General features: G+C 46.5%; 1 protein-coding gene across 1 annotated transcript in view; it reads right to left on the bottom strand.

Moving 5' to 3' along the window:
• The window catches only part of GALNT3 (polypeptide N-acetylgalactosaminyltransferase 3), a 124,395-nt gene extending 106,474 nt beyond the window's left edge, over positions 1-17,921 (bottom strand). Inside the window, exon 1 of the mRNA XM_082262405.1 lies at positions 17,715-17,921. The gene's annotated coding sequence lies outside the window, so the exon portion shown is untranslated. The remainder of the gene's footprint in view (positions 1-17,714) is intronic.
• Between the last annotated feature and the right edge of the window lie 4,079 nt (positions 17,922-22,000).

Below are 22,000 nucleotides of genomic sequence, written 5' to 3'. Positions count from 1 at the left end.
AGTAGTAGTAGTAATGAGGTTAGAGCTAAGTTCTCAAAACGAAACGAGAATTTTGCATTTAATATAGGGACTCTAAATACCAACTTGGTGGCTCTAGTTTTCATCCTGGTTTACATGTTCGGCACCTGCCTATCCTGTTTTGTAAATCCCTAAATGGCATCCTTGTCCTTTCAGTGACCCTGAATGTGAACCTGTAAAAATGCACATCAGTGCAATCTACTGTATAGTTCTGGGTCATGTCAGTTCTGGTATTTAAAACCCCACTGTGGTACATTGGGGTACATGTTTTCTGTGCTAAGAATGGGAATCACAGTGTAAGTACCCAGGCTTCCCAACCTATTCTCCCAATGCCCAACGCATATTCTCACCCCCCCCCCCTTTTTTTTATATTTGGATAGTTTAGGGTAAAAACGTTATTATTTATCTTTTTATTTTATTGCAGTCTGTGATCATTTTATTTGCCAATATCAACCTTGCACCACTTAGTACCAGTACTAAAATTCCAGCCAATGACGCAATTGTCCTGACACTTCCCTCTGTAAACCCACTGGGCTATTAAAAGTTGGAATTCACAATCTAATTCACTTCAGTGCATTGATTAAAAATGTCAGATATAACACGCCTGAGTGTGTCTCCCCTAGGAAGAGGATTCCACAAATCAGTCACTTTAAACAAAAGACTTTCATCTTATGCCATGATCACTTCCAATAGTTATGTAGGAAGAAGTTATAGCATAAAACACCATTGGCCGGACCTTATGGGAAATAATTGTAATCTGCAGTAATAAAAATAAAGAGAACATGGGCAGTTTATCAGCTGGGGGTGTCTGAGGCAGTCTGGCACCTCAGCTGAGTCACATTGGCATTGGCCGGGTACAAGAATAAAAGACTATTGACATTGCAAGGGAGTGACAACAGCACGGATTAGCTACAAGGTTGCAAGTATTAATCCAAGCCTACACGTAGAATTATTATCCTGAAGTTTCACTGCATTCGTTTATCAAAAATGTTATTAAGTTTACATTAAAAAATATTACATACCAAGTACAAGAGCTTGAGCAAGTGCTCAAAAAATCATCACACAATCATATACAGTATCTCACAAAAGTGAGTACATCTTTTCATGTGACAACACTGAAGAAATGACACTTTGCTACAATGTAAAGTAGTGAGTGTACAGCTTGTATAACAGTGTAAATTTGCTGTCCCCTCAAAATAGCTCAACACACAGCCAATTAATGTCTAAACCACTGGCAACGAAAGTGAGTACACCCCTAAGTAGAAATGTCCAAAGTGGGCCCAAAGTGTCAATATTTTGTGCGGCCACCGTTATTTTCCTCTTGGCCATGGAGTTCACCAGAGCTTCACAGGTTGCCACTGGAGTCCCCTTCCACTCCTCCATGACGACATCACAGAGCTGGTGGATGTTAGAGACCTTGCACTCCTCCAAATTTCATTTGAGGACACCCCTCAGATGCTCAATAGGGTTTAGGTTTGGAGACATGCTTGGCCAGTCCATTACCTTTGCCCTCATCTTTTTTAGCAAGGCAGTGGTAATCTTGGAGGTGTGTTTGGGGTCGTTATGTTGGAAAATGGCCGTGCAGATCAGTCTCTGAAGGGAGGGGATCATGCTCTGCTTCAGTATGTCACAGTACATGTTGGCATTCATGGTTCCCTCAATGAACTGTAGCTCCCCAGTGCCGGCAGCACTCATGCAGCCCCAGACCATGACACTCCCACCACCATGCTTGACTGTAGGCAAAACACACTTGTCTTTGTACTCCTCAGTCCTCACCTGGTTGCAGCCACACACGCTTGACACCATCCGAACCAAATAAGTTTATCTTGGTCCCATCAGACCACAGGACATGGTTCCAGTAATCCATGTCCTTAGTCTGCTTGTCTTCAGCAAACTGTTTGTGGGCTTTCTTATGCATCATCTTTAAAAGAGGCTTCCTTCTGGGACACAGAAAAACAAACAGCTTTTTCTTCCAAATAACAAAGGTAGGAATCTGCAGCAAAGTTTGTTAAAATCTCTGCAATGTACAGAAATCACCCGGAGGGGAATGTTTTTACAAATGTGGAGAGGCTCCTTTCACATTTAGGCAATTTGGAATTGTAAAAATTCTGGCCGTGCTTCCAAATTGTGGCAAAACATGTGAAGCACATTTGGGTACCATTCTTCCTATTAGCACCCCAAACACAGTGCGATTCTCCCGGATAAATACGGTATCTCAGAAAAGTGAGTACACCCCTCACATTTTTGTAAATGTTTGATTATATCTTTTCATGTGACAACACTGAAGAAATGACACTTTGCTACAATGTAAAGTAGTGAGTGTACAGCTTGTATAACAGTGTAAATTTGCTGTCCCCTCAAAATAACTCAACACACAGCCATTAATGTCGAAACCGCTGGCAACAAAAGTGAGTACACCCCTAAGTGAAAATGTCCGAATTGGTCCCAATTGGCCTTTTCCCCTCTCCGTTGTCATGTGACTCGTTAGTGTTACAAGGTCACAGGTGTGAATGGTGAGCAGGTGTGTTAAATTTGGTATTATTGCTCTCATTTTCTCATACTGGTCACTGGAAGCTAAACATGGCACCTCATGGCAAAAAACTCTGAGGATCTGAAAAAAAGAATTGTTTCTCTACATAAAGATGGCCTAGGCTATAAGAACATTGCCAAGACCCTGAAACTGAGCTCCTGCATGGTGGCTAAGACCATACAGCGGTTTAACAGGACAGGTTCCACTCAAAACAGGCCTCGCCATGGTCGACCAAAGAAGTTGAGTGCATGTGCTCAGCGTCATATCCAGAGGTTGTCTTTGGGAAATAGACGAATGAGTGCCGCCAGCATTGCTGCAGAGATTGAGGGGGTGGGGGTCAGCCTGTCAGTGCTCAGACCATACGCTGCACACTGCATCAAATTGGTCTGCATGGCCGTCGTCCCAGAAGAAAGCCTCTTCTAAAGATGATGCACAAGAAAGCCTGCAAACAGCTTGCTGAAGAGAAGCAGACTAAGGACATGGATAACTGGAACCATGTCCTGTGGTCTGATGAGACCAAGATAAACATATTTGGTTCAGATGGTGTCAGGCGTGTGTGGCAACAACCAGGTGAGGAGTACAAAGATAAGTGTGTCTTGCCTACAGTCAAGCATGGTGGTGGGAGTGTCATGGTCTGGGGCTGAATGAGTGCTGTCGGTACTGAGGAGCTACAGTGCATTGAGGGAACCATGAATGCCAACATGTACTGTAACATACTGAAGCAGAGCATGATCCCCTTCCTTCAGAGACTGGGCTGCAGGGCAGTATTACAACATGATAACGACCCCAAAAACACCTACAAGAAGATCACTGCCTTGCTAAAGAAGCTGAGGGTAAAGGTGATGGACTGGCCAAGCATGTCTGAGACCTAAACCTTATTGAGCATCTGAGGGGCATCCTAAAAACGGAAGGTGGAGGAGCGCAAGGCCTCTGACATCCACCAGCTCTGTGATGTCGTCATGGAGGAGTGGAAGAGGACTCCAGTGGCAACCTGTAAAGCTCTGATGAACTCCATGCCCAAGAGGGTTAAGGCAGTGCTGGAAAATATGGCGGCCACACAAAATATAGACACTTTGGGTCCAACTTGAACATTTTAACTTAGGGGTGTACTCACTTTTGTTGCCAGCGGTTTAGACATTATTGGCTGTGTGTTGAGTTATTTTGAGGGGACAGCGAATTTACACTGTTATACAAGCTGTACAATCACGACTATACATTGTAGCAAAGTGTCATTTCTTCAGTGTTGTCACATGAAAAGAAATAATAAAATATTTACAAAAATGTGAGGGGTGTACTCACTTTTGTGAGATACTGTATATATATTATAATATAATCTGAATTCCAACTTATAAAGCAAATAAGAAATTTGAGGCAAACTGCTAACCGCTAATTTGGAGTGTTGTCACACTGTGTAGACATCGCCGGTATACACTGCAGCTGACAGATGACAATGGAAGCTTTCATCAGTAACAATACAATGATTCCACTCCGTACTCTGCAGCAATAAAGGTAAAGCCATACCAGTCTGTTCCATCACTGCATGGGCTACTTTTGGAAATACACTGCAACCGGATTGCATAGAACTTCCATATCATGCGATCTGAAGCAGGCAAACTGCTTTAGCGACCTGCATTAGGGGTCTTGTTAACTTAAAAGTGGAGTTCCGCCCCACCCTCCAAAAATTAAAAGTCAGCAGCTACACATACTGTATTTTGCGATTCGGCACTGCGTTATTTTAATGGACAATTGCACGGTCATGCGACGCTGTACCCAAACAAAATTTACGCCCTTTTTTTCCCACAAATAGAACTTTCTTTTGGGGGTATTTGATCACCTGTGCGATTTTTATTTTTTGCGCTATAAACAAAAAAATAAGCGAAAATTGTAAAAAAAAAAAAAAAAAAAAAAAAACACAACATTTATCACATTCTGCTATAGGACATTCCCCCCAAAAAAAAAAAAAAAAAAATTGTGGCGGACAGATCAGACCCCTAACTGACATTTTTGACACTTTTGGGGGGACCAGTGACATTACTACTGTAATCAGTGCTAACAATATGCACTGTTACTGTAATAATGCCATTAGCAGGGAAGGAGTTAACCCTGTGGGTGATCAAAGGGGTTACATGTATGCCTGTATGCTTAGCTGAAACTGATGATCTGTCCCTGCCTGTCTCACAGAAGATCCGCCTGCTTTGTTTACATAAACAGGCGGGTCTTCTCTCCATTTCCCGGACGATCGGAGGAAGGCGGCAATCACCGCCTCTCCTCCCGCGGCCCGCCTCCCTCTCTAAACACAGCGGGAGCGTGGCTCTGGCAGAATCACATGCACTCCAGTCATGTAGTACTCGCAGGGGAGCCACAGTTATTTTAGTGTTGGTGGTCGGCAAGTGGTTAATATTAGGAGGACACTTACCTGTCCTGGAGTCCAGCGATGTCGGCACCGCAGCCGATGTTTCCATCGGCTGTCGGGTGCTGCCGCTTCCCTCGCCGATAAGGGAACCCGGCAGTGAAGCCTTGCGGCATTGACGGGCGGGTCCCTTCTGTGCATGCGCAAAGCTCGCTGTGCATTCGGATTGGCTCGGCGGCAGAGGGTAGGAGGAGGGGGCCAAACTTTGCTGTGGCGCTGTCTCCAGGAAGTGGGGAACACCCGTCCCCCCCCTCCCCCCTGAAAGGTGCCAAATGAAGACTGTCCCCCGTCGTAGCTCTGTGTCTTCTCCCTCAGCTTCTTCTCTTGATGCTGCCTTCCTGCTGTTTTGTCAGGTCCGGTGTCTGCCATTTCTTATATAGCCATAGGGCGTGACCATCCGGGGGACATCACACGAAGAACCCCCTTGCTTTGGAGTGGGGGTGCTTCATGTTGAGGGCATGTGGCCTGGTTCGGTTGGCGTGGGGTTCCCCTTAAAATCCATACCAGACAGAAGGGTCTGGTATGATCTGGGGTGGGGGTCTTTTTTTTTTCTTTTGGCGTGGGGTTCCCCCTTTAAGATGCATACCAGACTCAAAGTCGGATACTTTTCATTGAAGTCGCATGGAAGTGAGACAAAGTCTCAGGGCAAAGTTGGATCAGAAGTTGTACTACTTTCGTGTTAGAACAGTGTGAACATAGCCTTAACATTGACACCTGCTGCAAACCACAACTGTTGTGCATTTTAAACCCAGTGCAGGAAACATGCACAGAATATGGGCTTACCATGCGGTGTTCTGGGTTGAATGGGGCCTTAATGTAAGGTGACCAGATTTTTAAAATTAAATCCGAGGACATATATATATATTTTTTTTTTTATTGGCAAATGGCACAGGACTGCATAATACACAGAGCGCTAGGCAAAGGACTACATAATACACAGAGCGCTGGGTACAGGACTATATAATACACGGAGCGCTAGGCACAGGACTACATAATACACCGAGTGCTAGGCACAGGACTACATAATACACAGAGCGCTGGGCACAGGACTGCATAGTACATAGAGCACTGGGCACAGGACTGCATAGTACACAGAGCACTGGGCACAGGACTGCATAGTACACAGAGCACTGGGCACAGGACTGCATAATACACAGAGCGCTGGGCACAGGACTGCATAATACACAGAGCGCTGGGCACAGGACTGCATAGTACACAGAGCACTGGGCACAGGACTGCATAGTACACAGAGCACTGGGCATAGGACTGCATAATACACAGAGCGCTGGGTACAGGACTGCATAATACACAGAGCGCTGGGCACAGGACTGCATAATACACAGAGCGCTGGGCACAGGACTGCATAATACACAGAGCACTGGGCACAGGACTGCATAATACACAGAGCGCATGGCACAGGACTGCATAATACACAGAGCGCATGGCACAGGACTGCATAATATACAGGTGAGTGTTAGGCATAGAGTGCAGGTTTCAGGGGTTTGATATGCACAGAGGACACTTCTGCCCCTACATCCATAGCTCACCTCTGCACCCTTCTCTCACAGATTATCTCTGCAGCCACCTTTTAACCCCGTTACCCACAACAGCTAAACTCTCCATCTCCCCATGCAGCTGCATCAGCTCTGACCCCTGCTCCCCCACTGCCCTCACCTGAGTACAAACAGACCCCCCCCCCCCCCATCTGCTCATCTCCCATCTACCATTCTCAGCCCTCCACACAGTCAATTTTTGGCTCTGCTTCTCCTCCACTGAACAGCAGCAGGAGCGGCAGTGAGATTGTCCAGCAGGGGGCGTCTGTTTCTCAGCCAGCATGGGATGCCCTGTATACATTAATCCAGGGACAGACTTGGACTGGGGACAGTGTCCTCAATCCGGGGACTGTCCTCGGAAACCGGGGACGTCTGGTCTCCCTACCTTAATAGTTCACACCAGATGCAGTCCAGTAGGTTTTTATTCTGCATCAAAAAACTATGGACAGTGTTTAAGGCTAGGTTCCCATTTGTGAGGGTGGTGCCGCTGCAGGACCTGCACAATTACCGGTAGTCACAACCACCCACACAGAGAAACTCTGGACCTGCGTGCAGGTGCCATTAATTCTAACAGCACGCCGCCCGCACTGTAAATCGCACCCGTACTGGGTACCACGGTTCCCATGTGGGCTGCGATTTTTAAATATAGTGCAGGGACTTATTTTCTGTGTGTCGTGTGGTATCGCAGCCATTTCAAATGAATGGGCTCTCATGCCTGCGCAAACCGTGGCCAGAAAGCCTGCACGGGTGGGAACCTAACATGATTTCCAATGGTTTTAGTTCACACCAGTGCAGTCAACAGAAGAACATATTGCATTTTTTCTGTATGGAACGCATCTGGAACCGAAAGGGGGGGGGGGGGGGGGGGGAGGGAGGAAAAAAAAAAAAAAAAAAAAACACACCAGAACACATCAAAAATATGAATTCAGAAACGCATCCGGAGTGCAAAAATTGCGGTGTGAACTAGAATTGATGTATCTAAACCCAAGAACATAATGTAATAGATTGCATCTTACCAGTTCTCAGATGTGGAGGCTGCATTTGTTTTCATTTTTCCAGCAGGTGCACCCAGACACATCGGGCCGTACAGTGTAAATTACAGGTGTACTTCCACACCTGAGAGACCCGGCTGCCACATAATGAATGGCTGTACGCAGGTAAATCCTCCATTTACATAAATTCACACCTGCACACTGACATAAGCCTCTGGATGCACACAAGTCGTCATGTCATACCATCAGGGAGGCTTTATTCTGCAGCAGGACAATGATCCCAAACACACAGCCAATGGGGCTGACTTACTAACATGGGGGAGTGCAAAATCTGATGCAGCTCTACAAAGAAATTAACCACTTCAGCTCCGGAAGGTTTCACCCCCTTAATGACCAGGCCATGTTTTGTGATTCGCCACTGCGTTACTTTAAAGAAAAAATTGCACGGTCGTGCGACGCTGTACCCAAATACAATTGATGTCCTTTTTTTCCCCACAAATAGAGCTTTCCCTTGGTGTTATTTGACACCTCTGCGGTTTTTACATTTTGTGCTATAAACAAAAAAAGGGGCAACAATTTTGAAAATAAATGCCATATTTTTTACTTTCTGCTATAAAACATTCCCAATTAAACAAAAAATCTTAAAAATCTAATTATTTTTATCAGTTGATGCCAATTTGTATTCTGCTACATATTTTTGGTAAAAAAAAAAAAAAATCCCAAAAAACCTATAATATTTGGTTTGCGCAAAAGTTATAGCGTTTACAAACTACAGGATAGATTTTTGGAATTTTTATTTATTTTTATTAGTAATGGCAGTGATCAGCGATTTTTAGCAGGACTGCAGCATTGAGGCAGACAGATCTGGCCCCTAACTGACATTTTTTACACTTTTTGGGGACCAATGACATTAATACAGTAATCAGCGCTAAATAATATGCACTGTTACTGTATAAATGACACTGGCAGGGAAGGGGTTAACACTGGGGGTGATCAAAGGGGTTAATGTGTACCTAAGTGTGCTTACTAACTGTGTGTGTGTGGGGGGGGGGGGGGCAGGCAGATCAAAGATTTAGCTTAGCTGAAACTTCTGATCTCTCCCAGCCTGTCTGACAGAAGACTTGCCTGCTTTGTTTACATAAACTGACAGAAGACGCGCCTGCTTATCTGACGATTGCGGGAGGTCAGCGGCAATCGCCGCCACTCTTCCCGCGGCCCGCCTCCCACTGTGTCTAAACACAGTGGGAGCGCGGCTTCGCCGGCGCGCGCGCGCCACCGAGACCTCGTGCACGAAAGGGACTACGTGATTTTGCGTAGCCGCCCTGCCGCAGTAATACTATGGTGGGCGGTTGGAAAGAGGTTAATCAGCTTCCAGATTTTTTTTTATTCAAAGCTTAATTGAACAACCTGAAGTTAGAAGCTGATTGGCTACCATGTAGGGCTGCACCGGATTTTGCATTCTCCAGTTTTAGTAAAGCAACCCAAATGTCATTAAAAATGTATCTTCAGCATAAAGAAGAACAAGGAGACCTGGAAGTGATGGTTTGGTCCCCACAGAGCCCTGATCTAAACATCATTGAGTCTGTCTGTGATAACATGAATAGACAGAGGGATCTGAGGCAGCCTACATGCACAGAAGATCTGTGGTTAGTTCTCCAAGATGTTTGGAACAACCTACCTTTCCTTTCAAAATTGTGTGCAAGTGTACCTAGAAGAACTGATGCTGGTTTGAGGCCAAGGGGTGGTCACAGCAAATATTGTTTTGGTTTGGATTTCTCTTCTGCCTCATTCAGTAGTTGTAAACAATCACTTTGAAAAACAAACCATTCAGTAAGGCTGCATTCACATGTCAGCTTATAATCGCGGGCAGAACCGCCGCGGTTCCGCCCGCGATTCGGAGATTTATTGCAAATCGCGGGACGCCTAGCGTTGCCCGTTGATTTGCAATAGCCCCCCAAACGCCGAGCGATGTTACCGCGATTTACGCCCGCCGAATCGCGGCAACATCGCGCAAACAAAATCGCGGGACGCAATACGCTCCAAAGAAGCTCTTGTACTTTTTTGGAGCGTATTGCGTCCCGCGATTTTGTTTGCGCGATGTTGCCGCGATTCGGCGGGCGTAAATCGCGGCAACATCGCTCGGCGTTTGGGGGGCTATTGCAAATCAACGGGCAACGCTAGGCGTCCCGCGATTTGCAATAAATCTCCGAATCGCGGGCGGAAACGCGGCGGTTCTGCCCGCGATTATAAGCTGACATGTGAATGCAGCCTAAGGCTCTGTTCACATGTAGGCGTTTTGGGGGCGTTTTTCTGCTCTAGGATCAGCTCTCAAAACGCCCAACAAGACAAATCCTATTCATTTCAATGGCCCCTGTTCACATCTTAGCATTTTGACGCCGTGAGCAAAACGCCCAACGCTCAAAAAAGTACATGAGCTTCTTTTTGGGCAGATTACAGGCGTTTTCCATTGGTCTCTATTCAATCTAAAAACGCCTGCACAAAAAACGCCTGTAAAACGCCTGCAAAAACACCCATAAAAACGCCCTTAAAAACGCCTGTAATAGCAACGCCAAGATGTGAACGTAGCCTTAAAGAGGTTGTAAACCGAGAAAAAAAATTTTTCTCTTCTTTACATCCTGAAAGAGAAACCCATAATGAGCTAGTATGCATCGCATAGTAGCTCATTATGAAATACTTACCTTAGAACGAGCCCCCGCCGTGCCGTCCGCTTACCTGTATGACGGGCGACATGTATAGTCGCCCGTCTTCCGGGATCGCGGCATCCGGCCATCTGATTGGCCGGAGCCGCGGTGACGTCACTCCGGCGCACGCGCGCGGGAGCCGACGGTCACGGCACGGGGCTCTGAAGGAACGGCACGATCTGCCGTTCCTTCAGAGAGCATGCGCCAGTGACGTCACTGGCTGCATTAAAGGTAAATATCTCCTAAACGGTGCATGTTTAGGAGATATTTACAGTACCTATAGGTAAGCCTTAATATAGGCTTACCTATAGGTACAACTTCCTGAGGAGGGTTTACTTCCTCTTTAATAGAAATGAAAGGGAAAACATTTGTGTATAGATGTAAAAAAACATTATAAATACCTTCTTTTTTAATAAGTGATCACATTCCCTCTGTTCCCAGCTACATAAGAGCTGGGGAGAGGAGAAGTAGCAGTACACTGAGCTTCCCAGTGAATGACTGTGCAGCGGAGTTGGGGGGGGTGGGGGGGGGGGTGTCAGGACAAGTCTGATCATTGGAGGAGAGTAGGCTGAGTTCCCAACATAGCTATAGAACTGACCATAGGGTTCTCTTCTGCCTAGTGTGGTTGGTTTTTATAAGGAAAGCAGAGGAACTGGCAGGATCACCAGGGATTTCACACAGACGAAGCAATACAAAGAGAACCGGATACTTTCTCATACAAGTACTAGACATTTGCGGTTAGTTTCAAATAAATATTCGGACACATTTTTCGTTATTTGGATATGTTCGAATACCACAAAGTATTTCTGTACTCAAAGACTGTGTGTGTTATTCGAGTACCATTGCAAAATAATGCTGTTTTTGTTAAGCCAAAGACGATTCATTGTAATCATTTGATGGAGGATTTTTGTTCACTTTGCCACATTCGAAAAAAAAAAAAAAAAAAAACTAAAATTTTCAACTGATTCAAAATGTATCGATTCGAATCAAGGAAAAAAAAAAAACAATCGGTAAATTTGAAGAAAAATTGGCACAAAAGAAATTCTGAATACGAATGGAGTGAATCAACCAAATTTAACAAATTCACAATCTAAACAAAACAAATGTTTTTGTCATGCACATGTCTACCAAGTACACGGTACAGCAGCCACATATCAGCAATAGGAAATGTTGGGGTAACAAACCCTTTAATTAAAAAAATAAATTATAAAATACTTCTATTTCTGCCTAAAACTTTTGCACAGTGTATCATTATACCAGTATATACACACACATGCGCACGCGATATCAATATAGACATGCAAGTATATCTCATTATGTAACTATAAATGATATCATTTTACATATATGTCATTAGATTATATCACTGTATATGGTTATAATTATAACATTTCATTAGACCAATTATATATATGATGAGTATATTATAGACCTATACTTTCTGATTGTATTATTCCCCAGGATTTCCTGTTCTGAGCAGTGACAGTAGGGCCGGTAAGTACACAGAGAAGGATAATAGTTCCTGTGCTGAGCAGTGACAGTAAGGACGGTAGGTACACAGAGAAGAGCTGAGCAGTGACAGTAAGGACGGTAAGTACACAGAGAAGTGCTGAGCAATGACAGTAAGGACGGTAAGTACACAGAGAAGAGCTGAGCAGTGACAGTAAGGACGGTAGGTACACAGAGAAGAGCTGAGCAGTGACAGTAAGGACGGTAGGTACACAGAGAAGTGCTGAGCAGTGACAGTAAGGACGGTAGGTACACAGAGAAGAGCTGAGCAGTGACAGTAAGGACGGTAAGTACACAGAGAAGAGCTGAGCAGTGACAGTAAGGACGGTAGGTACACAGAGAAGTGCTGAACAGTGACAGTAAGGACGGTAAGTACACAGAGAAGTGCTGAACAGTGACAGTAAGGACGGTAGGTACACAGAGAAGTGCTGAACAGTGACAGTAAGGACGGTAAGTACACAGAGAAGTGCTGAACAGTGACAGTAAGGACGGTAAGTACACAGAGAAGAGCTGAGCAATGACAGTAAGGACGGTAAGTACACAGAGAAGTGCTGAGCAATGACAGTAAGGACGGTAAGTACACAGAGAAGAGCTGAGCAATGACAGTAAGGACGGTAAGTACACAGAGAAGAGCTGAGCAGTGACAGTAAGGACGGTAGGTACACAGAGAAGAGCTGAGCAGTGACAGTAAGGACGGTAAGTACACAGAGAAGAGCTGAGCAGTGACAGTAAGGACGGTAAGTACACAGAGAAGAGCTGAGCAGTGACAGTAAGGACGGTAGGTACACAGAGAAGAGCTGAGCAGTGACAGTAAGGACGGTAGGTACACAGAGAAGAGCTGAGCAGTGACAGTAAGGACGGTAAGTACACAGAGAAGAGCTGAGCAGTGACAGTAAGGACGGTAAGTACACAGAGAAGTGCTGAACAGTGACAGTAAGGACGGTAAGTACACAGAGAAGAGCTGAGCAGTGACAGTAAGGACGGTAGGTACACAGAGAAGTGCTGAGCAGTGACAGTAAGGACGGTAAGTACACAGAGAAGTGCTGAGCAGTGACAGTAAGGACGGTAGGTACACAGAGAAGTGCTGAGCAGTGACAGTAAGGACGGTAAGTACACAGAGAAGAGCTGAGCAGTGACAGTAAGGACGGTAGGTACACAGAGAAGTGCTGAACAGTGACAGTAAGGACGGTAAGTACACAGAGAAGTGCTGAACAGTGACAGTAAGGACGGTAGGTACACAGAGAAGTGCTGAACAGTGACAGTAAGGACGGTAAGTACACAGAGAAGTGCTGAACAGTGACAGTAAGGACGGTAGGTACAGAGAGAAGAGCTGAGCAGTGACAGTAAGGACGGTAAGTACACAGAGAAGTGCTGAGCAATGACAGTAAGGACGGTAAGTACACAGAGAAGTGCTGAGCAATGACAGTAAGGACGGTAAGTACACAGAGAAGAGCTGAGCAGTGACAGTAAGGACGGTAAGTACACAGAGAAGTGCTGAGCAATGACAGTAAGGACGGTAAGTACACAGAGAAGAGCTGAGCAGTGACAGTAAGGACGGTAGGTACAGAGAGAAGAGCTGAGCAGTGACAGTAAGGACGGTAAGTACACAGAGAAGTGCTGAGCAATGACAGTAAGGACGGTAAGTACACAGAGAAGTGCTGAGCAATGACAGTAAGGACGGTAAGTACACAGAGAAGAGCTGAGCAGTGACAGTAAGGACGGTAAGTACACAGAGAAGTGCTGAGCAGTGACAGTAAGGACGGTAAGTACACAAGAGAAGAGCTGAGCAGTGACAGTAAGGACGGTAGGTACACAGAGAAGAGCTGAGCAATGACAGTAAGGACGGTAAGTACACAGAGAAGTGCTGAGCAGTGACAGTAAGGGCGGTAAGTACACAGAGAAGAGCTGAGCAATGACAGTAAGGACGGTAAGTACACAGAGAAGTGCTGAGCAGTGACAGTAAGGGCGGTAAGTACACAGAGAAGAGCTGAGCAATGACAGTAAGGACGGTAAGTACACAGAGAAGAGCTGAGCAGTGACAGTAAGGACGGTAAGTACACAGAGAAGTGCTGAGCAATGACAGTAAGGACGGTAGGTACACAGAGAAGAGCTGAGCAGTGACAGTAAGGACGGTAGGTACACAGAGAAGAGCTGAGCAGTGACAGTAAGGACGGTAAGTACACAGAGAAGAGCTGAGCAGTGACAGTAAGGACGGTAAGTACACAGAGAAGAGCTGAGCAGTGACAGTAAGGACGGTAAGTACACAGAGAAGAGCTGAGCAGTGACAGTAAGGGCGGTAAGTACACAAGAGAAGAGCTGAGCAGTGACAGTAAGGACGGTAGGTACACAGAGAAGTGCTGAGCAGTGACAGTAAGGGCGGTAAGTACACAGAGAAGTGCTGAGCAGTGACAGTAAGGACGGTAGGTACACAGAGAAGTGCTGAGCAGTGACAGTAAGGACGGTAGGTACACAGAGAAGAGCTGAGCAGTGACAGTAAGGACGGTAAGTACACAGAGAAGAGCTGAGCAGTGACAGTAAGGACGGTAAGTACACAGAGAAGAGCTGAGCAATGACAGTAAGGACGGTAGGTACACAGAGAAGAGCTGAGCAGTGACAGTATGGACGGTAAGTACACAGAGAAGTGCTGAGCAGTGACAGTAAGGACGATAAGTACACAGAGAAGTGCTGAGCAGTGACAGTAAGGACGGTAAGTACACAGAGAAATGCTGAGCAATGACAGTAAGGACGGTAGGTACACAGAGAAGAGCTGAGCAGTGACAGTAAGGACGGTAAGTACACAGAGAAGAGCTGAGCAATGACAGTAAGGACGGTAAGTACACAGAGAAGAGCTGAGCAGTGACAGTAAGGACGGTAAGTACACAGAGAAGTGCTGAGCAGTGACAGTAAGGACGGTAAGTACACAGAGAAGAGCTGAGCAGTGACAGTAAGGACGGTAAGTACACAGAGAAATGCTGAGCAGTGACAGTAAGGACGGTAGGTACACAGAGAAGTGCTGAGCAGTGACAGTAAGGACGGTAGGTACACAGAGAAGAGCTGAGCAGTGACAGTAAGGACGGTAAGTACACAGAGAAGTGCTGAGCAGTGACAGTAAGGACGGTAAGTACACAGAGAAGAGCTGAGCAGTGACAGTAAGGACGGTAGGTACACAGAGAAGAGCTGAGCAGTGACAGTAAGGACGGTAGGTACACAGAGAAGAGCTGAGCAGTGACAGTAAGGACGGTAGGTACACAGAGAAATGCTGAGCAGTGACAGTAAGGACGGTAAGTACACAGAGAAGAGCTGAGCAGTGACAGTAAGGACGGTAAGTACACAGAGAAGAGCTGAGCAATGACAGTAAGGACGGTAAGTACACAGAGAAGTGCTGAGCAGTGACAGTAAGGACGGTAAGTAGACAGAGAGGAGCTGAGCAGTGACAGTAAGGACGGTAAGTACACAGAGAAGAGCTGAGCAGTGACAGTAAGGACGGTAGGTACACAGAGAAGAGCTGAGCAGTGACAGTAAGGACGGTAGGTACACAGAGAAATGCTGAGCAGTGACAGTAAGGACGGTAGGTACACAGAGAAATGCTGAGCAGTGACAGTAAGGACGGTAGGTACACAGAGAAATGCTGAGCAGTGACAGTAAGGACGGTAAGTAGACAGAGAAGAGCTGAGCAGTGACAGTAAGGACGGTAGGTACACAGAGAAGAGCTGAGCAGTGACAGTAAGGACGGTAGGTACACAGAGAAATGCTGAGCAGTGACAGTAAGGACGGTAAGTACACAGAGAAGAGCTGAGCAGTGACAGTAAGGACGGTAAGTACACAGAGAAGAGCTGAGCAATGACAGTAAGGACGGTAAGTACACAGAGAAGTGCTGAGCAGTGACAGTAAGGACGGTAAGTAGACAGAGAGGAGCTGAGCAGTGACAGTAAGGACGGTAAGTACACAGAGAAGAGCTGAGCAGTGACAGTAAGGACGGTAGGTACACAGAGAAGAGCTGAGCAGTGACAGTAAGGACGGTAGGTACACAGAGAAATGCTGAGCAGTGACAGTAAGGACGGTAGGTACACAGAGAAATGCTGAGCAGTGACAGTAAGGACGGTAAGTAGACAGAGAAGAGCTGAGCAGTGACAGTAAGGACGGTAAGTACACAGAGAAGAGCTGAGCAGTGACAGTAAGGACGGTAGGTACACAGAGAAGAGCTGAGCAGTGACAGTAAGGACGGTAAGTACACAGAGAAGAGCTGAGCAGTGACAGTAAGGACGGTAGGTACACAGAGAAGAGCTGAGCAGTGACAGTAAGGACGGTAAGTAGACAGAGAAGAGCTGAGCAGTGACAGTAAGGACGGTAGGTACACAGAGAAGAGCTGAGCAGTGACAGTAAGGACGGTAAGTACACAGAGAAGAGCTGAGCAGTGACAGTAAGGACGGTAAGTACACAGAGAAGAGCTGAGCAGTGACAGTAAGGACGGTAGGTACACAGAGAAGTGCTGAGCAGTGACAGTAAGGACAGTAAGTACACAGAGAAGTGCTGAGCAGTGACAGTAAGGACGGTAAGTACACAGAGAAGAGCTGAGCAGTGACAGTAAGGACGGTAAGTACACAGAGAAGTGCTGAGCAGTGACAGTAAGGACGGTAAGTACACAGAGAAGAGCTGAGCAGTGACAGTAAGGACGGTAGGTACACAGAGAAGAGCTGAGCAGTGACAGTAAGGACGGTAGGTACACAGAGAAGAGCTGAGCAGTGACAGTAAGGACGGTAGGTACACAGAGAAATGCTGAGCAGTGACAGTAAGGACGGTAAGTACACAGAGAAGAGCTGAGCAGTGACAGTAAGGACGGTAAGTACACAGAGAAGAGCTGAGCAATGACAGTAAGGACGGTAAGTACACAGAGAAGTGCTGAGCAGTGACAGTAAGGACGGTAAGTAGACAGAGAGGAGCTGAGCAGTGACAGTAAGGACGGTAAGTACACAGAGAAGAGCTGAGCAGTGACAGTAAGGACGGTAGGTACACAGAGAAGAGCTGAGCAGTGACAGTAAGGACGGTAGGTACACAGAGAAATGCTGAGCAGTGACAGTAAGGACGGTAGGTACACAGAGAAATGCTGAGCAGTGACAGTAAGGACGGTAGGTACACAGAGAAATGCTGAGCAGTGACAGTAAGGACGGTAAGTACACAGAGAAGAGCTGAGCAGTGACAGTAAGGACGGTAAGTACACAGAGAAGAGCTGAGCAGTGACAGTAAGGACGGTAGGTACACAGAGAAGAGCTGAGCAGTGACAGTAAGGACGGTAAGTACACAGAGAAGAGCTGAGCAGTGACAGTAAGGACGGTAGGTACACAGAGAAGAGCTGAGCAGTGACAGTAAGGACGGTAAGTAGACAGAGAAGAGCTGAGCAGTGACAGTAAGGACGGTAGGTACACAGAGAAGAGCTGAGCAGTGACAGTAAGGACGGTAAGTACACAGAGAAGAGCTGAGCAGTGACAGTAAGGACGGTAAGTACACAGAGAAGAGCTGAGCAGTGACAGTAAGGACGGTAGGTACACAGAGAAGTGCTGAGCAGTGACAGTAAGGACAGTAAGTACACAGAGAAGTGCTGAGCAGTGACAGTAAGGACGGTAAGTACACAGAGAAGAGCTGAGCAGTGACAGTAAGGACGGTAGGTACACAGAGAAGTGCTGAGCAGTGACAGTAAGGACAGTAAGTACACAGAGAAGTGCTGAGCAGTGACAGTAAGGACGGTAAGTACACAGAGAAGAGCTGAGCAGTGACAGTAAGGACGGTAGGTACACAGAGAAGGATAATAGTTCCTGTTCTCTCAGTGGTGACACTCAGATATATATATAGGTCAGATCCCGGTAGGATCGGAGGTGACAAGTAACGATGATACAATGTATCCGATCTCCGGATAGAAGTGACATTCTCCCTCCCCCGCTCCTCTCTCCCCCTCCCCGGGGGTCCCGGCCGGGCAGGAAAAGTTTGGGGAAGTTTTGTACTCACAGTGATGGAGCCGCCGGACGGGAGGAGCGATCCTCAGCTCCGGGACCAGATCAGGGAGGTAGGTGACGGAGGAGGATCCGTCCGGAGGAAGGAGGTTGTCACCGAGGATGACAGCTCAGGAGACAAGGGCGGCCGGGTGACACTTCCGCCTTGCTGGACCCAGGTGAGATGAAGCTGCAACGTAGTCAAGGCGAGCGGAGGGCTGCACATGCGCAGCGGGCACTCACCTGCACAACGCCCTTTACCTGTCATCCAGGTGGGCAGAGAGGAGAGGCGGGGCCAGGAGGGGTGTGTCTGACGTCACTCATCACTGCTACTACGGTCCAGGATGGTGTACTGTACACTGAGTTGGTGACATGAGGGGGGAGGAACCTGTATAATTAATGTGTTCTGGTAAAGGGATGAGGTGGCAACCCTAATGAAGGGGTCCTGGAGGAAATGCTGGTCATGGTGGCCCCTGGTCCCAATGTGGTATTAAACCCAGAGGCAAACATTTCTTAGGGTGCAGATAATGTGATAAACTGCATTCGTTTTCTGTTTTAGGTTTTCTTTCCTTTTCTTTCATCTGGTGATCTGGCCAGGGGTCTTTTTTGCAACGCAGCAACCTATTTTTACCATCCCCTGATGGGAACGGGTCTTAAGGGCTCCTTAAGGCCCCTTTCCCACTTGTGTGACTTTTTCTTGCGACTTGGGACTTTTAATAGCCCCTGTTCACATATGAGCGTTTTGTCGCCTGAAGCTCAAAAAAGTACATTTTGGCAGATTACAAGCATTTTTGGTCAGATGTCAATGCCTGCCTCCAAACACCTGCAAAAAACGCCTGGAAAAAGGCCCAAAAAAAGGCCTAAAAATGATACGCTCAGGTGTGAATGGAGCTTTATTCATAAGGCCCCATTCAGATCACACATTTCCACATGTCACGCATAGGGCAGCCCTTTCACTTCAATGGGTTGCCCTCTGCACATTTGTTGCCCAAAAAAAGTTCCTGCAACTTGGATGGGCAACAAGCTTCGATTTTTTAAGGGGCATTTTCCCGCAATTTACACACGATTCTGTTGTGCAACAACCATTTGGGGTACGCTTCACGGGTTTTACTGCAATTTTACCATTTGGGGTACGCATCATGCGGTTTACTACACTTTTACTTTAATTTGGAAATGAGGCGATTCTACCAGCAATTTCAGGTCGCCTAGTGTATATGGGGTCTAAATGAATGAAGAGCAGGGCACGAATTGTGAAACTGACAGCTCAGTCCTGCAGATTAAACAAGGAGAAGGCGGCTCTCCCTGTGTAATCACTGAAACTCTGTGACAGCCGGGTGCTATGCTCTGCTTATCAGTAGGGATGAGCTTGAGTGTGTTCGGCTCCTAGTCCATACACATGAGAGTGAGCCCACCAGGAACCTCACGTATTGAATCAATCATCTGTGGCCAGGGCATTCCCTAGTGACTTGATAAAGCGCATGCGTGCGAAACGCGTAGTCACAGCAACAGAGACTGATTGCGTTCCACCCTGGTTTCTGGTTCCCACTCAGCGAGTGACGTCCTTCTGGTTACACGTCATCGCATCGGAGCAGAGCGGAGACAGTTCATCCTCGCGCCGGCTGGTTCCGGCCACCATCACCCAGCACACAGCGGTATCCAGTGTCTGACCATCCAGTCTTCCACGCTGCCAGTGCCCATGCCTGACTCCTGACCCAGGGTGATGTATGCATATTATTGACTTCTCCCTCCAGGTTTAAACTGCACGTTTTTATATTGGATGTCTACCTGGCTTTCCCTTGGATTCCGGTGTGTCTATGCGCTGCCATTACATATATCATTCCCTACCCCGCAGCCACACATATACTAGTGGCTAGCACAGGGGCAGCTTCTTGGCAGGCTCGCTCATGTGGGTTTGGACTAGGATCCAAACATGCCAGAGCTCATCCCTATTTACCAGGAGCAAACAGAGCCCCTTATACAGAGCAGGCTGCTAACCCCCCCTGACATCGGGGCAAAGTGCAATTGGTTACATTGAGAGCCCCGGTCTCCCTGTGTGATGTGCCGGACTGAGCTATTAGTTTAACCTCTTCAGCTCCAGAAGGTTTACTCCCCTTCATGACCAGGCAATTTTGTTGCAATACGGCACTGTGTTAATTTAACTGACAATTCTGGAGTTGTTCGACGATGTACCTACGGTAATTAAATTGATGCCATTTTTCCCCACAAATAGAGCTTTCATTCGGTGGTATTTGATCATCTCTGCGGTTTTTATTTTTTGTGCTATAAACAAAAAAAGACCGACACTTTTGAAAAAAAAAAAAACTATATTTTTACTTTATGCTATAAAACATACCCAATAACAAAATGTAAAAAAATCAAATGTATTCATCAGTTAAGGCCAATAGGTATATTAATTGGTTTGTGCAAAAGTTATAGCGTCTATAAACAATGGGATATATTTATGGAATTTTTATTTTTGTTTTACTAGTAATGGCGGCAAGCAGATATTTTCAGCAAGACAGGGACATTGCGGTGGACAAATCTTACACTAAGTGACACTTTTTGGGGACCAGTGACCCCAATATATATGCACTGTCAATAATATGCACTGTCACTGTACTAATGACACTGGCAGGGAAGGGGTTAACATCAGGGGCAATCAAAGGATTAAATGTGCTCCTTGGGAGTGCTTTCTAACTGTGGGGGGGGTGGGGTTCTTTGACTGGGGGAAGGCAGAGGCCTGTGTTCCTGCTTAGCAGAAACACAAGATCTCCATCTTACCCTCTGACAGAATGGTGGTCCGCCTTATTTACATAGGCAGACCGCTGTTCTGCCTCTCTTGAAAAACATTTGCCGGGTGCCAGCAAACATCAGGTCCGCCGGACCCGCTGATTGGCTTCCGCTGTGTCTAATCACAGCGGGAGCTGGTCTCCGGTGGCCCGTGCTCGTGCCCCAGACTCAGTGCATGAAATCACATACAGGTACGTATATTTGCGTGGGGCAGTCTGGAAGGTGTTAACCACTTGCTGGCAGCTCTATAGCAGTTTCACTGCTACAGGGTGGCAGCTTTGTGCTGGATCACATATATACTGTATATATATATATATATATACGTGATCCTGTACTTCCACCTGCAGGGGGCACATGCTGCTGACGGGCTGCTCCTGCTGTGATTATTCACAGCAGAAGCTGATCTGCGGGTGCCAGGCACTCTATATCCGCTGGCACCTCGTCAGGCAGAGACTCCGAACCGAGCGCTGCCTATGTAAACAAGGCAGAATTTCATTCTGACATGGGGGAAGGGATGGATTTTGTGTCCCTGTGTCCCCTAGTAAAAGCAGCACACATAGCAGTGTGCCCCCCCCTCCCAGCTCACACACCCTGGACTGACGTGGAGGGCAGGCAGTGGCGGCGGCGGCTTCCCCTGCGTCTCCTCCCTCCTCCTTGGCCAAAAACATGGCCTCTCTTTTCGGCCAATCGGGAAATGGGTCTCAGGACCCACTTCCTGATTGGCTGAATCAGTGTGATAATAGCGAATATTAATTCGCTATTGTAACACAACTGGGTGGGCTCAGGGCGCAGTGCTCTGCGCCCCAAGCCCACCCTTTTTTTGATGCCTATTAGAGCCTCTGGCTCTAATCACGTGCTTAAAAAAAAAAAAAACCATTGGAATCCATGCATCCGGCGCCCTGCATGTAGATTAGGGGGCAGGATGCATGGATAAGGGGGGTGGGGGGCCCTGCGCCCCCAATGGATGGGCCGCCACCTACATATAGTACTCAAAAACACTGGTTAGGCACACAGTGAACCCTCTGATCGCCCTAGATACTTAACCCCTTCCCATTTAGTGTCATTAGTACAGTGACCATTCATATTTTTTTAGCACCGATAACTGTTAGTGTCACCGGTTCCCACAAAGCATCAAAAGTGTCAGTTACTGTCCAATTGGCCGCCACAATAATGCAGTCCCACTATAAGACGCTGAGCAATGCCATTACTAGTATAAAAATAAATAAATAAATAACCATTCCAGCATATATCCCATACTGTACTTTGTAGATGCTATAATGTTCACGTAAACCAATCAATATACGCTTATTGGGATTTGAAAAAAACATAGCAGAATACATATTGGTCTAAATTTATGAAGACATTTTATTTTTTACATTTTTTTTTTTTTTATTGAATATTTTTTATAGCTGAAAAATATAGGTTTTTCAAAACTGTTGGTCTTTTTTTGTTTATAGCGCAAAAAATAAAAACCCCAGAAGTGATAAAATACCATCAAAATAAAGCTCTATT

The sequence above is a fragment of the Pelophylax lessonae genome (genome assembly GCF_965119305.1).
Source record: "Pelophylax lessonae genome assembly, chromosome: 6".
Taxonomy (NCBI): Eukaryota; Metazoa; Chordata; class Amphibia; order Anura; family Ranidae; genus Pelophylax; species Pelophylax lessonae.
Note: the sequence above shows the minus strand (reverse complement) of the source record. Positions and strands in the feature narration are given on the sequence as shown.